At 41.3% G+C, this 13,657-nt stretch overlaps 1 protein-coding gene across 4 annotated transcripts in view; it reads left to right on the forward strand.

The window, feature by feature from the left end:
- Nucleotides 1–13,657, forward strand: part of LOC148038473 (uncharacterized) — a 155,704-nt gene that overhangs the window by 42,162 nt on the left and 99,885 nt on the right. Inside the window, exon 1 of one of the 4 annotated variants that reach the window (XM_087672439.1) lies at nt 8,620–8,730. The exons of the other annotated variants lie outside the window; for them this stretch is intronic. The gene's annotated coding sequence lies outside the window, so the exon portion shown is untranslated. Of the gene's footprint in view, nt 1–8,619; nt 8,731–13,657 lie in introns of those variants that run through there. 4 annotated transcript variants of the gene reach the window in all.

Raw genomic sequence — 13,657 nt, forward strand, 5'->3', positions numbered from 1 at the left:
TTGATCTATTTTAAGGTGCTTGAACAAACTAAAATCATGAAAACGGAACAATGTCCAAAGCTTTCACCTAGGTATTGTGGTCCTTTCACAATACTTAGGAGGGTGGGGGAAAAGGCTTACAAGCTCCAACTACCTGTTGGTAGTAAAACACATCCAGTTTTTCATGTAAGTAAGCTAAGAAACAAGCTGGGTAATATAGATAATCTAATCTTAAATGATAACATTGAGGAGTTATTAAATGACCAATCTAATCCACATGAACTAGAAAGAATTTTAAATGTTCGTAACAGACGAACAAGGAATACTATTTATCAAGAATATTTGGTTAAATGAAAAGATTGTTCAGAAGAAAGCTCAACATCGGAGAGAGTAAGTACTTTAAGGAAAAGGTTTCCCAATTTACAGTTGGATCTTCCAAGTACTGTTTTTGAGGACGAAACCGATTCTTAAGGGGGAGGAAATGTTACATTTATGGTGTAATACTTTGGGGAACAAATGCGAGGGAAGACCGTGCGGGGGCCTTGGGCACCTGAATGGGGTCAAGGGGAGCCTAGGAAGTGAGTGAGTTCTAAAATAGTATAACTCACCTTAAGGAGACAGTTGGCGGGAAAGACACGACTTAGGAAAGTCTAGCCAGCACTTGCTAGACGTGGCTGGGAGGAAAAACAAGGAAGAATCTCTCGTGATTTAGGACTGATAACAGAGGGGTCACTTAGGACAAAGCTCCCGCATCTAATACTGAGGGGCATCAAACAAGGGTTGTGAGGGCAATGGAGGGGCTAGTGAGAGAAGGAAAGGGTGTGATGACGGAGGAAGAGGGGTGAAGAATGATTGAAGAGTGGTGGTAGGAGTGTTAGAAGTGAAGAATGAATGAAGTGATTGCCTATTTATGGGCATAAGTTGTTTAGGGTGGCACACCATTGTGTGGGTGCCCATTGAAAAAGTGACTGAAATGTGGACACTAGCCCTTTTTGGAGCTGTTAGTGCGAAACCCTAAATGAAGTGTATAAGTTGAAGAAGTGGTTTCTTAATAGAAGTCACTGCCATGATAGCATAAAGAGAGATGCTGCATGATCCATCTCCGAAGGGGAAGCCTCCATGGTAGTAGAAGAGCAAAAATCCTAGCATAATGAAATCATGAATGGAACAAGTCTCCAGTCGAGGTAGGATTGGTGCTATTGCATGTTAGCCTTGTCAAAAAATGACTAAAAAACCCAAGAGACAGTAGGGTTTGTGGGGGGAAACACAGTGTGTATGGCAAACATTGAGAGAGAAGAGAAACTCAGAAACATAAGAACAGGATGATGATGCATTGAATAATACTATGAGAAGGAAAGGTGATACAGTGGAGCCAAAGCTTGATGATTACTACACTGTCTTGTCTGAATTAGGTAGTAGCACTTGTGGGAAATTTGCACAGTGGAGGGAGTGAATCGCAGTATTTCAGGCACTAGGCTATTGTAGTAATCACCAGAAGGTGAAGGACAGCTGTGGAGTGAGTGAACCACAGTCCTTAGATATTGTCAGAGGTGAGGAAGATGATCACCAGCTGTCAAGAGAGCGAAGTGTAGTCCTTGGATGCCGAAGAGATAGCCTGGGCAACAAGCACAAATCCCAGAGTGTATCGGAGGTGTCAAACGAGGGAGAGCAGCCCAGATATTGCCAAGGTGATAAGGAGTTGACGCTAGGAGAGAAAGGTGACATGTGATGATGGAGAATGTTGTCGCCAAGTGGAGAATGCTGACACTAGGTGGAGAAGTCCTAAACGTAGACTGTTTGATGGTTGCCAGGTGGGAGATGATGTTGCTAGCTTTATAGGATTAACACCAAGAAAGGGGGAAGCTCCAAAACACAAAACTTGAGTGATGGAACATGGTGCTTGAAGCAGAGTGTGAAGAAGGTGGAAGGTAGCCACGAGCCACGAACCACAATATCTATTGCAAGGGGTGTTAGGGCAGTGGAAGGGCTAGAGAGAGAAGGGAAGAGTGTCAGATAATGAAGAAGAGGGGTGAAGAATGAATGAAGTGATGGCCTATTTATAGGCATAAGTTGTCTAGGGTGGCGTACCATTGAGTGGGTGGCAACTGAAAAAGTGACCAAAATGTGGACACTAGCCCTTTTTGGGGATGTCAATGCGAAACTCTGGCTAAAGTGTGGAAATTGAAGAAGTGGTTTCTCAACAAGCCCTACATTGAAAACAAAACCCTGCAAAAGAGATGATCATGCATAGAGGTTAGTAGTGAGATGCTCTAAAAAACAAAACTGAAATGAAAAAATAATTGAATGAACAATGAAAAGATGCAAATGTGTATGTGTGTATGAGTCAATGCAGTGCAAGACTTAAGAATGAAAATCTAAGGACAATTTTAGAAGCCTGGATCAATAGCCTAAATATCTAAGAGTATGAAGATGGAGATAATCTAAGGATGTAACCACCATCATGTATGTCCGCTAATAGGTCTCTACCAATGAAAAGTTTGATTGGTTGGTGAGGTATTCCTAGATGGAGGTGGATGTGAAGTGGATGCATAAGGTGGAATGGGATCGATATTTGTAGACCATTCAGACAACCCCTTAGGAGTAGAGAAGGATGGCCGCTGAGGTTGTCTGTATGCCACATGTCCAACAATGGTTGGGACCAAAGGAGTAGATGGGGTAGCAATGCAAGGTGTAGTTTTACTAGATTGGCTAGCTGGAGTGGAGGTAGCCATAATGGTATGCTATGGTTTTTTAGGTGGAAGACCTTGGCCTTGGTACAACACTCCTCGTCCATATGGCCGGATCTCTGATATGTGTGCAAAACCTATTTTTCTTAGGGAGTTGTTAATAGATGGGTTTTGTTTCTTTGGTTCTATTGGAAGAAGGGGAGTCATCCTTGGGTTTACTTTCCTTTTCTTCTTGCGAGTTCTTGCCACTATTAGTTTTCCCTTTCGAAGAAGAGGCAACCAACCCCGTTTGCTTGGAGTAAGGCTAGGTAGAGGCTTTTTTGTGGAGTGAATTGTGCAGCCTTGCATAACACAAGAATTGACACTCAAACTCATAGAAGGTTGGCAATCTAGGTAGTGAGATAATGTGATGGATGAAATGGAAGTATTTGTCAGGCAACTTGCTCAAGAAGAACATAACCTGACTTCAAGGAGCTGGTAGTGGCCAACTCCATGATTAACTACCGATACTTGGCCAACTTGACTTTTAGTCATCCCCTTCCTTAATGGAAAACTCTTGAAGCCCAAAATCAAGATCAATACACCGAGTATGATCTCATGCCGCATAGTGGTCATAGTGAGATGACTCTAATGCTAAGATGTGAGGGGAAAAGGCTATAACTAAGAGAGGAACGTAGGAAGCAACCCCTGCATTGACTCAACATTGGTTGTGGCATTGCGGGCTCTCCATTGACATGGTCAAGGTGGGCTGATTGAGGGACATGGGATCTAGACTGATGATGAGGTCCCAAAGGCCCTAAGACTCAAGCACTTGTTGTATGAAATTCGACCAAGTGGTGAAATTTGACCCGTTAAAATAGCTTACCTGTGAAGGCATTCTTGGTTGTTGCAATTGGAGTGGTAGTGCTAGGAGATAGATAAGGCGTATAATGAGGGTAGGGTGGATAGGGTGGGGAAGTTGAGCACACTTGGGAATTAATCCTAGAGTCCCCACCATGCATATGAGAAGTGTGCACTTAGTGGATTAGAATGTGGTCATGGACTGACGAGACATGGACATGGTAACTACATGAGGAGCCCTAGGTGAGGGATAGGGACACGTGGAGTAGAGGATAGAATCCTTGCATAGGAGTGACCCATGGAAAGTATGATGACACATCATAAACAAGGGATGGAAATCCTTGCGTTTGATAGGTCTAAGGATGTGTGTGATTGGGGGTAGTGAGGGGGATGCCCACTCACAGTTGTCCCAATGGGAAATGATGTGCTCACTTGTGGAAAGGTGTAGGAAACTGTGTTAAAGGATGATATTCCTTGTAACAAAGCCACAAAGTGGCTTGAGGTTAAGGGGATGGTACAGTGTGAAAGGGTGGCATTCCTTATAACAATGCATCGAAGTGGTAGGAAAGTATGAGTATGGTATAGAGAATGAGAATGTGCTAGGAGCGGAAACAGTGTGGAGGATGCGGATGTGGAGTGTAATCCAAGGTTTTGGAATGAAGAAGAGAGAAAACGAGGTGTGGGTTAGAAGAGGATGGGATGGGAGGGATATGAGAAGAGTGGCTTACATGCTCAAATGAAATAGAAGATGGAGATATACCTAATGAGGGTTGTTTTCTTTGAGCGCCCCCTCAAATGAAGTTGACATGTAGAAAATCATTCGGATTCTGCATACCAGATGGAGAAATAGTAGAGGATTTTGACTTGTGCAACTCAAAGGGGTTGTATACTTTACTTTGGGCTTGGCTGAGATGATGAAGATGAGTCGCCAGTTGTTCCAAATGTCGTATGTCCCCATGATCGGAGAGGTGGCCAGCCTCAGCAATTGGTGTGCATGGAGTAGCAAAATTGGTAGGAGGGGTGTAAGTTTGATTGTACGTGATGCACAAGTACTCTTGAAACTCTTTCTTTGACATGAGATTGAAATCTGGAACATGAGAAATCAAAGAAGGTGAAGGTGAAGGTGAAGGTGGGGTGTCATCTTCCTTTTGAATTCCATAATATCTCCTCAGGGCCTCTACTGATGGAGAAGCTTGATAAGACATCATGGGATCCTGAGAAGAATGTGATAGAGACATTGTGATTTGGTTACGAGTTGTTCGTGTGCCTCGTACAAAGCCTAGCACTCCAAAGTATCGGCATGATACTCTTTACAAGAGCATCGACTCTGATACTATGTGAAAAAAACTATTGAGTACCTGCTAGGGTTTGCATTGAGGAAACATAGAGTGTATGACCGCGACAGAAACACAATGATACAAACATAGACGTGCAAAACTAAAACCCTAAAAGAAAACTCAAAACTCAAATACAGAAACAGACACAAGTAGGGGAGAGAGAGAACACAACTCTGACATGAATGAAAATTGTAAAGGAATGAAGAGTGTACAGAGTGCCCAAGGGTAGAGTAGTAGTGTTAGAGAGTGACGTCCATTGGAGACGGATCTTGAGTGTTGTAACCACCATTCGGAGATGAGTGAGTGCTGAATAATGAAGGGTAGCAAGTTGGTCACCAAAACCAGCAGCCGGAGGTTGAAATTTGGTAAATGTAGTAGTGTATCATCAAAGAAGGATGAAAACCGATCACCTGAGGTAGAGAACTATCAGCGACAATAGGAGAGTTGTTTGCTGATGTACTAATGTAGGTGCCTGTTGGAGAGAAAAAATGCAGGTGCTGTAGTAGTCGCTTGGTGGAAGAGATGGTAGCAACTTGTTGCCTGGCACTAGATGCTGAAAACACAGTGCTATGATGATACAACAAATGGAGACCTCCAAACAACAGGGAAATGGATGATGGATTGCAGTTGATGATGATTGTACAACAGTTGGAGGTGAGTGATAGTTGAAATTTGCATGGTAGAGTAATAAATCTGCACAAAAGGATGAAAATTGAATAGGGGCAACTTGTCTATTTATAGATGTGGATGGACCCTTTCAAATTAGGGTTTCACAGAAATTCTCTCGAATTGTGCATCGTTTTTGCGTTTTTCTTTAAATAAGCATGGTTTGGGGTTGTTTAAGTACCAAGTGGGGGTGTTAGAAAGTATGGCGCTAGAGGCAGTGCTAAAGGCACAAACAATGTATGACAATGTGTTGTGTCCCATAAGCAAAGGAGAAAAATGTATCCTAGCTGAGAAGCTATAAAAAAATGTACTTGGTTTAACTATTATGCCATCAAGCTTTCCATGCTATCATGGTTTCATACTTCTTCTTCTTCTTTCTTCCATAGTCCATTGTCATCTTCTTGCTCAAACCATGTGCTATAACATAGAACAAGCTGCTTGATACTCAGCCTTTGTAGGTGAAAGGGCAACTGTAGGTTGCTTCTTGTTGCTCCAAGAAATCATACCTATACCTAGAGGAAAGCAATAGCTTGTAGTCAATCTTCTAGGATCATCATCTCTAGTCGGGTTTGAATTTGTTTGGCCTCATAACAGCAAAGCTAAACCACTTGTACTTATTGGATAAAACAAGCCTAGATTGGGAGTCTCCCTCTCAATAATTGCAGTATCCATAAGAGGTAGCGTGCCAATGAAAACTTCTTAGGTTCACTCATAAAACTTGCAAGTAAACCAACTAGAAAGCACAAATCAATCCAGTATTCAGAAGCCAAATCAATGATCCAATCATTTGTCTATAGTGAGAAGTGTCCACCAAAGGTGAATTTGTATGTGCCGGAGTCTTCTAGCTCAAATCCATGGAAGTAGAAATGGTCTGACACTCTTGCATCTCAAATGTGGTCAATAGCTCCTTCACATACCGTCACTTCAAGAGAGATCCCTATCTTAGTCTGCCTCCATTATCTCAAACTTTTCACGGAGTGTTTCCTTAGTTTGCTTGACCATTTGGGCATGATTACCTATCAAGATGAGATTATCCACATAAAGTACGAATAGTGTATGTCTTCTTTACCTAATAAAATTGCGAGGAGCTCGAGGTATCCTGAGAGAAACTTCGAGGGAACCAACTACTAGATGGTTTGATTAATCTTTCACCCCTATATTCAAGTTTGACGAATGATTTGCATGTTAGTATCGCTATGAGCCTCCACTAGAGTTTCCTTTGGCTTCATCCTGCTCAGGCATAGGTCACTTTCTTTTGGGTCCTAGCTTAGGTACATGCTCCCAAATGGAGAAGTCCCATATCCATTATCTCAAACTTCTCATGGAGTGCTTTCTTAGTCTACTAGACCATCTAGGCATGGTCACCTTTCAAGATGAGATAATCTACATAAAGCACAAATAGTACGTGCCTCCTTTACTTGTTAAAACTGAAATGAGCTCTAGGTATCTTGAGGGAAACTTTGGGGGGAACTGATTACTAGATGGTTTGATTAGTCTTTTGCCCCTATACCCAAGTATGATGAACGATTTGCACATCATTATCGTGAGCCGCCTCCACTAGATTTTCCTTTGGCTTCACCTTGCTTAGGCATAGTTCACCATCTTTTGGATCCCAGTAGGTATACCCTCCCACTCAAACCTTTCATAGAAGATCATGGTCGGTCGATAGTGCACCCTATGAAGGAGATCCCATCTGTTAGGTTCCTTTTGTCTCTGCGGGTTTGCTATCTACTAGCTTGCCTACGTGTTAGACTCCTTGGTTCGTGTTTTAAGATGGGTTAGATGGAAAGCCTAGAAAACCAATGTCATGAATGCATAGGTGTAGAGTCTATGCCGGCGTGTGGATGTACAAATTTGTATTAGATGTGGATCTCCAATACCCTAACCTTTCTCAAAGGAACGAGTATCTTCTCATTCCAAGCATGGGGAGCTTGTTTAAGGCCATACAAGGCCTTTTTCAACATGTATACGTTACCATTTCAAGAAGAAAAGCAGGAGGTTGAAACAAGCCCTTGAAGTACAAAGGGTAGTAAACCACATTTTAGCAAACATTTAATTGAGCTTAACTCAACAACACTTAATTTAGCAAACTCCACACACAAATGGAGCTAGAGTACTCTTGCACCACACATTGACACTTGTTGGTCCTAAAGCTTGGCGTCTCTTTCAGTATTTCTTTAGATTACTAAAATATGCTCAAAATTGGTTAAAAATGGTTGTATTTTAGCGATTTCTTGCGACATAATTGATCCATGAGTACATAATGGCTCTGACACCTTCATTGCTAGCCTCCAACTAGCTATAGAGTAATCAAAATTGTGAATAAACACTTCAGCTTGCCAAACCCTAACAATGATAGCAAGCATTTGAACTCAATTTTGTGAAGCATTTGCGTAACTCTTCTGCATAGTCCCCATGCAGTTCCACGCTGTTCCTCTCACAAACGGAGAGGGGTTTCTCGCGATGAAACTATGAGAATGTTGCTTTCTTTACCACAAATTTCTCAGAAAGTACATATTAACTGGTAGACGAACAAGGTGGAAAATCTGGAAAAGCTAAAGCAGAAGACAAAGGCCAAGGCAAAGTGAAACGGAAGACAAAGGTGCACAAGGAAAATCTAGAAACACAAGAAGCGCATAAAAGTCCTAAATAAAGGAGAAAGACGCACAAGGAAAAGCGCAAGTCAATACTTTTGTAAAAGAGCGCAAGCGCATCATGATTTAATTTAAGGAGCGCCGGGCTCTCACCTGTGTAATTTGTAAAGGTAGATGGGTGGTAGGAAGGAAGCTAGGAAGATAGGAGGACAATGGAAAAAAGGGCCTAGGCCACGGCCGGCCATGTAAAAAAGGGATAAGGGGATGACCGCCCAAAAGGGATTTAAGGTTTTGTATATAAAGTTGAAAAGTAAATGAGAAGCTCATTCTTGTGTGTAGTCAAAAGTGGTTCTCTTCTTTTTTTCTTCTTGTTCTTGCTTGCTTGAGCTTGTGCTTGAGAGAGGGAGTGTGAGAGTGTGAGGGAGTGAGTGTGTGAGGGTGAGGGACCGGGGAGGAGAAGCTTTCCATCTTTTCCTCTCTTTTTCTCTTTTCTTCTCTTCTCTTGTCTTGCTCGCGGCAATGGAGCTTGGAGCGTGGAGTTTGAGGATGGAGCTTGCTTGAAGCTTGTACTTGGATCGTGGAGCTACTGGAGTGCGCGGGAGAGGAGGTAACTTGATTGGCATGGAGGTAAGCTCACTACACCCGTAGATATGAATGGTGCGTTAGCTATGTGAGAGGTAGCCATTAGTGCTCGGCTTGGAATGCTTGAAACAATAAGCGGTCCGTGGGTCTTGGCGGTTCAGCGAAAGCTTCCACAGTGCACTAGGCTTGAGATCTCAAAGAAGAAGAAAGGATCTCAGCCCGTAGTGCTGTCATAACTTGTTTTTTTGATATTTAGCTAAAAAACAATAGCATATCTTGTTATGTATGGAGTTACGAGATCGTCCAATGGAATCCTCATGCCAAGAGAAGAAAAATTTGCTGTTGCCCACACTCCATCCATGTTGCAAGCTTATTCTTTGGCTGAAATCTGCAATTTTCTATAGCAAGAAAGAAAAGAGTGACTATCATATTACATTTTTTATTAAGGGTTAATTAATGACTTAGTCATTAATCACAATTGAGTTGGTCACTAGGTGAAACTTTAGCTTAGGGCGTGCTTAATAAAGTAAGTGTCCTAAGTGAGCTGCTTATTGGGTGAAATTTTTAATGTAACTCAATCTAAGGTGTAAACGTTTAATTTTATGAAAGTTTCATGTTGCTCCTTATTCCTTTAGTCGTGGCCATGTATTACATGTCTCGCACACTTGTCCACTGCATGCTCTAGTGTCAAATCCCTCAGTGTTGGTGCAAATGTGACCATGCCAAGAGCTAGAGGTACTAGAATCAAAGTTCATTTTAATTAAAAATCATCGTGATGTTAAATTAAATTATTAAGTTCATTTCTCGTTTTGGTGATAGAGGCCGCTTAACATAGATCCATGAGAGTGTGCAATGGAAAAGAATCACAAACACAGAGAGATGGGGAAAGAGAGAGACAACAAGAAGAGAAGAGAACGTGAAGTGATAAATTGCTCTGAATTTGAGATGAACGTTGAATATATAGAAGGAGAGAGAGTAGATTGATTTGTCCTAGCATCTAGCCCACAATGTCAGTGAGGGCACCGGAAGGGGTTGAAGACAATGGCATCATTGAAGACGAAGAGTATGTTGGAGATGGAGTATGCTTAACAATTTGCAGAAGAGAGAATGATCTGCCCTAGCCAAGTGGACAACTATAAATAGTTGAATCCACCAACCAAATCTAGCCGATTGCAGTAATTTGCCTTGGCCAATTGCATTTAATGTAGTCGGCAGCATTAAAAAATGTGAAAATAATATTGATACTTCATCTAAGCAGACACAATTTGCTAGGGAGATGGGGTATTCTTTGATAGGGCGGCATAGGTTGAAAGATGGTTGGAAAGCGTAAGAAATGCACGTTAAATTGCGCACAAGGGGAGGAAATGCACACAAAATTCAATTAGAGTTCCTACGTCACTATCAGAATTTGATGGATCTCACAACTAAGAGATGACAGATGGACCAAATGCAGGCAGGGGACCGTAGTGAGACACCTTCTGGGGCTGGCAACAACATTGTTGATCAGGTGACAACATTTTGGAGGTACGTGGCAATATAGTTAATTGCATTAAATGCAAGTTGGAGTAGGTCGTAGGCGGATTTTAGGGTTTTCTCACAAAGAAAATCAAAATTTTGTCTCATCTTTGCTTTCTTTCACCTTCTTCAATAATTTCTTAAAAGTTCTCAGCATTTCTTAATCATTCTCAGTAGACCTTAGTCAAATTTAGTGGATATCAGGGGGATTTTTGCTATAAACTCCAAATTTTTGTAAAAATAAGGATTTGATTATCATGGAGATGTGAAATTTTGAGATGCTTTAATCTTGCTGTTAACATTTGATTGAGTTATTTATTAAATGCGCAAGGTTGTTTAGCATATGATGCACATGACAATTATTTCATGGACCTTGAGGATGTAGTGATGCGAAGGGCAAAAGTTGTAATAAGTTATGTTTGACAGGTACTAGGTGGTACCCAATGTTAGATTTGGGCCTAGACCAATTTATTGGCTACTAATGTTAGTAGTGACATTAGAAATTAGACATTAATAAAGTAATTAATGTCGATCTAAGGATCAATAAGTGTTGAGGGATACTTGAAAGACAAATTTACCTAGACAATTTAATTATTGGCTAGTGAAATCAATTGTTTGAGTACTAGAATAATTATTAATTAATTTTTAAAATTAATATATTAAAATTTAATAGACTGGACAATGCTGAAAAATGGGATTAGAAGGTTTCCACTAGGCAAAACTTGCCCATGCAAGTGGAAAAACGTTTGTAGGGGTTGGTGGAAGTCTATTTCAACCATTGTAAGAGAGAAGGAGGCTGTTAGAGAGCAAGGAGGGGCTGTTGATGTGATTTGCAGCCACTGGGATTAGTCCTATAGCATGTGACAGCAATGTGGAGCCTTGCAGGAGTTGGTGACATCAGCCCAAGGTCCTTTGGGTGCAGATGTCAGCATATAAGAGGGGACAACTGTCTTTTTGGTGGTCCTAAGCTGTAGGTGATAGCTTCCATGGCTGTTTGAGCAGGGCAACATTAGTTTTTTAGTGTTTCTTGTGATGAAACTTTGAAATTTCTCTCTACAACATTCTCTCTCATCCCTCTGCTATCTCTCAAGTTATCTTAGCATTTTTCAGCAATTTGAGCCATCAGAGAAAGAAATTTCAGTCAATCTCTGCTATAAACCCTAATTTATAGCAAAAATTAAGGTTTTGATAGCTGCCTTGGGATGCATGCTCAGAATTGAGGGCCTAGGACTTGAATTCCAGTAGTTGAAATTAAGGAATTTTAGGGAGATTCAAGATGCCAACTAGGCAATATCAGATTTGGGGTTGAATTTATCTTTCAAGGAGCAGGATGAAGGCCCAATCCCCAAGCAAACAAAGGGGTAAATTAGTTTGGAGGCTTGCTATTAATTTTGACAGCAAAAGGCACTTGGATAAGTAGAGGAGATTAGAGGATCTTGGTTGTATTCCTTTGATTTGCAATATAATATAAAGAAATACTGCAAAGTGCATTGGTTTTGGGGCCAACCAGGCGCCCAATGTCCAAGATGAAAGTGAGAGGTCTTCTTCTCTTTGCCTTTGCTTTCCTTTCTTGGAACATTCAAGAATTGAGTAAATTGGGGATCCTTTGCCAACTCAATAAAGAGGAGTTGTTGTTCACATTCAATCCTTGAAGCTACCATCAAATTCTTAAGCCTCTTCCTGGTGATTAGCCTCTTGATACATAGAAGTGCCAACATTTGGGTTATTTCCCACGTTTTCAGCTTGCTGTCCATACTGACAACCATGTCCAACATGAGTCATTGCATTGCCCGCTTTACCACGTGAATGACCAAGGAGTAATGCATCCTATCCACTTGATCCTGTATCACTGTGTGAAGACATGCTTGCTGTAATTGACTGCTGAGAACAATTTCAGCAAGATTGCAATCAATTACCATGGGCCCACCAATTCGAAGGATTTGATGGTATCCCGGGGATGGAATCATGAAACCAACCTTTCTTAAGTGGATGGGTGGTAATTCCCTTGTTACAACTTAATTATAGAACTAGGCATTTATTGCAAAACTAAAAATACAAATTCACCTACTAGTCTTTGGACAATGGACACCCAATTGGCCACAAAACTGGCTTCCATTTCGGTATTTCTTTAGCTCTTTTGAAGTAGAAATTGATTTACGAGGGGATTCTTCCAATCCCCTTTGCAATCCAAACTCTCCTTGCTGTTCAAAGTGATCAGCAAGTCTTCAATCTTATTTGCTCCTTGATTCAGACAATCAATTGGCCTTCAGTTGCTTCAAGAAGAGTGGAAATACCCCAAATTTGATGGCTGGCTGATACTCCACCTGAGTTCAGCTTAAAGTCACCTTCAGCCCCGAATAATTCAAGACTTAGAGTCTACAATGTCTGGCATGCTTCTCGAGGTCGTTGCCAAACCCTAATTTTTGCTATAAACTAGGGTTTACAGTAGAGAAAACTGAAATTCTTGTCTTTGAGGTCTTCAAAGCAAGGCTGTGAAATGGTTGGGGAATGAGAGATAATGGTGAGGAGAGAGAAAATTCAGAGTTTTGTCATGAGAAATGAATGAAAATCAATCAAATGTGGCTGGTGCCTTGTCCCAACAACAATAAATGCTGTTGCTTGCATGTGGAGATCCAAAACCTGTTGATACCTTCAACATGGGGTTGTCACCCAATTGCCTAGTATCTCATGCAGTTGTGCTTCGATATGCCCATCAAAAGATATCTCAGTTTTATTACAGCAGGGTCGGTAGTAGACAGCAAGCTGCCTATCGTTTGCATGTGTCTTTTCTTGGAGTTATACATAACTAACTATTAGATGCCCATCACTATTAGATACGAGAGACTTCTCATAAGTGCTCCCTCTGTTATGAGTCATAAAGCACGAGTCTTCTCTGTTTCAAGTATTAGATGCCCATCACTATTAAATGCGGGAGACTTCTCATAAGTGTCCCCTTTGTTATCAGTCATAAAGCACGAGAGAGTCTTCTCTGATTCTCCTCCCAGCCACGTCTAGGAAGTGTTGACTAGACTTTCCCAAGTCATGTCTTCCCCGCCAGCCGTCTCCTTAAGGTGAGTTATACTATTTTAGAACTCACTCACTTCTTAGGCTTCCCTTGACCCCATTCAGGTGCCCAAGGTCCCCCGGACGGTCTTCTCTCGCACTTGTTTCCCAAAGTATTACACCATAAATGTAACATTTCCTCCCCCTTAAGAATCGGTCTCGTCCTCGAAAACGATACTTGGAAGGTCCAACTGTAAATTGGGAAATCTTTTTCTTAAAGTACTTACTCGCTCCCATGTTAAGCTTTCTTCTGAACAATCTTTTCATTTGACCAGATATTCTTGATAAATAGTATTCCTTGTTCGTCTGTTACACATATTTAAAATTCTTTCTGGTTCATGTGGATTAGATTGGTCATCTAATAGCTCCTCAATGTTATCATTTAAGATTAGAT

This window comes from Lygodium microphyllum, chromosome 3 (assembly GCF_053477565.2).
Source record: "Lygodium microphyllum isolate KBCC chromosome 3, Lygodium_microphyllum_v1.1.10, whole genome shotgun sequence".
Classification (NCBI taxonomy): domain Eukaryota; kingdom Viridiplantae; phylum Streptophyta; class Polypodiopsida; order Schizaeales; family Lygodiaceae; genus Lygodium; species Lygodium microphyllum.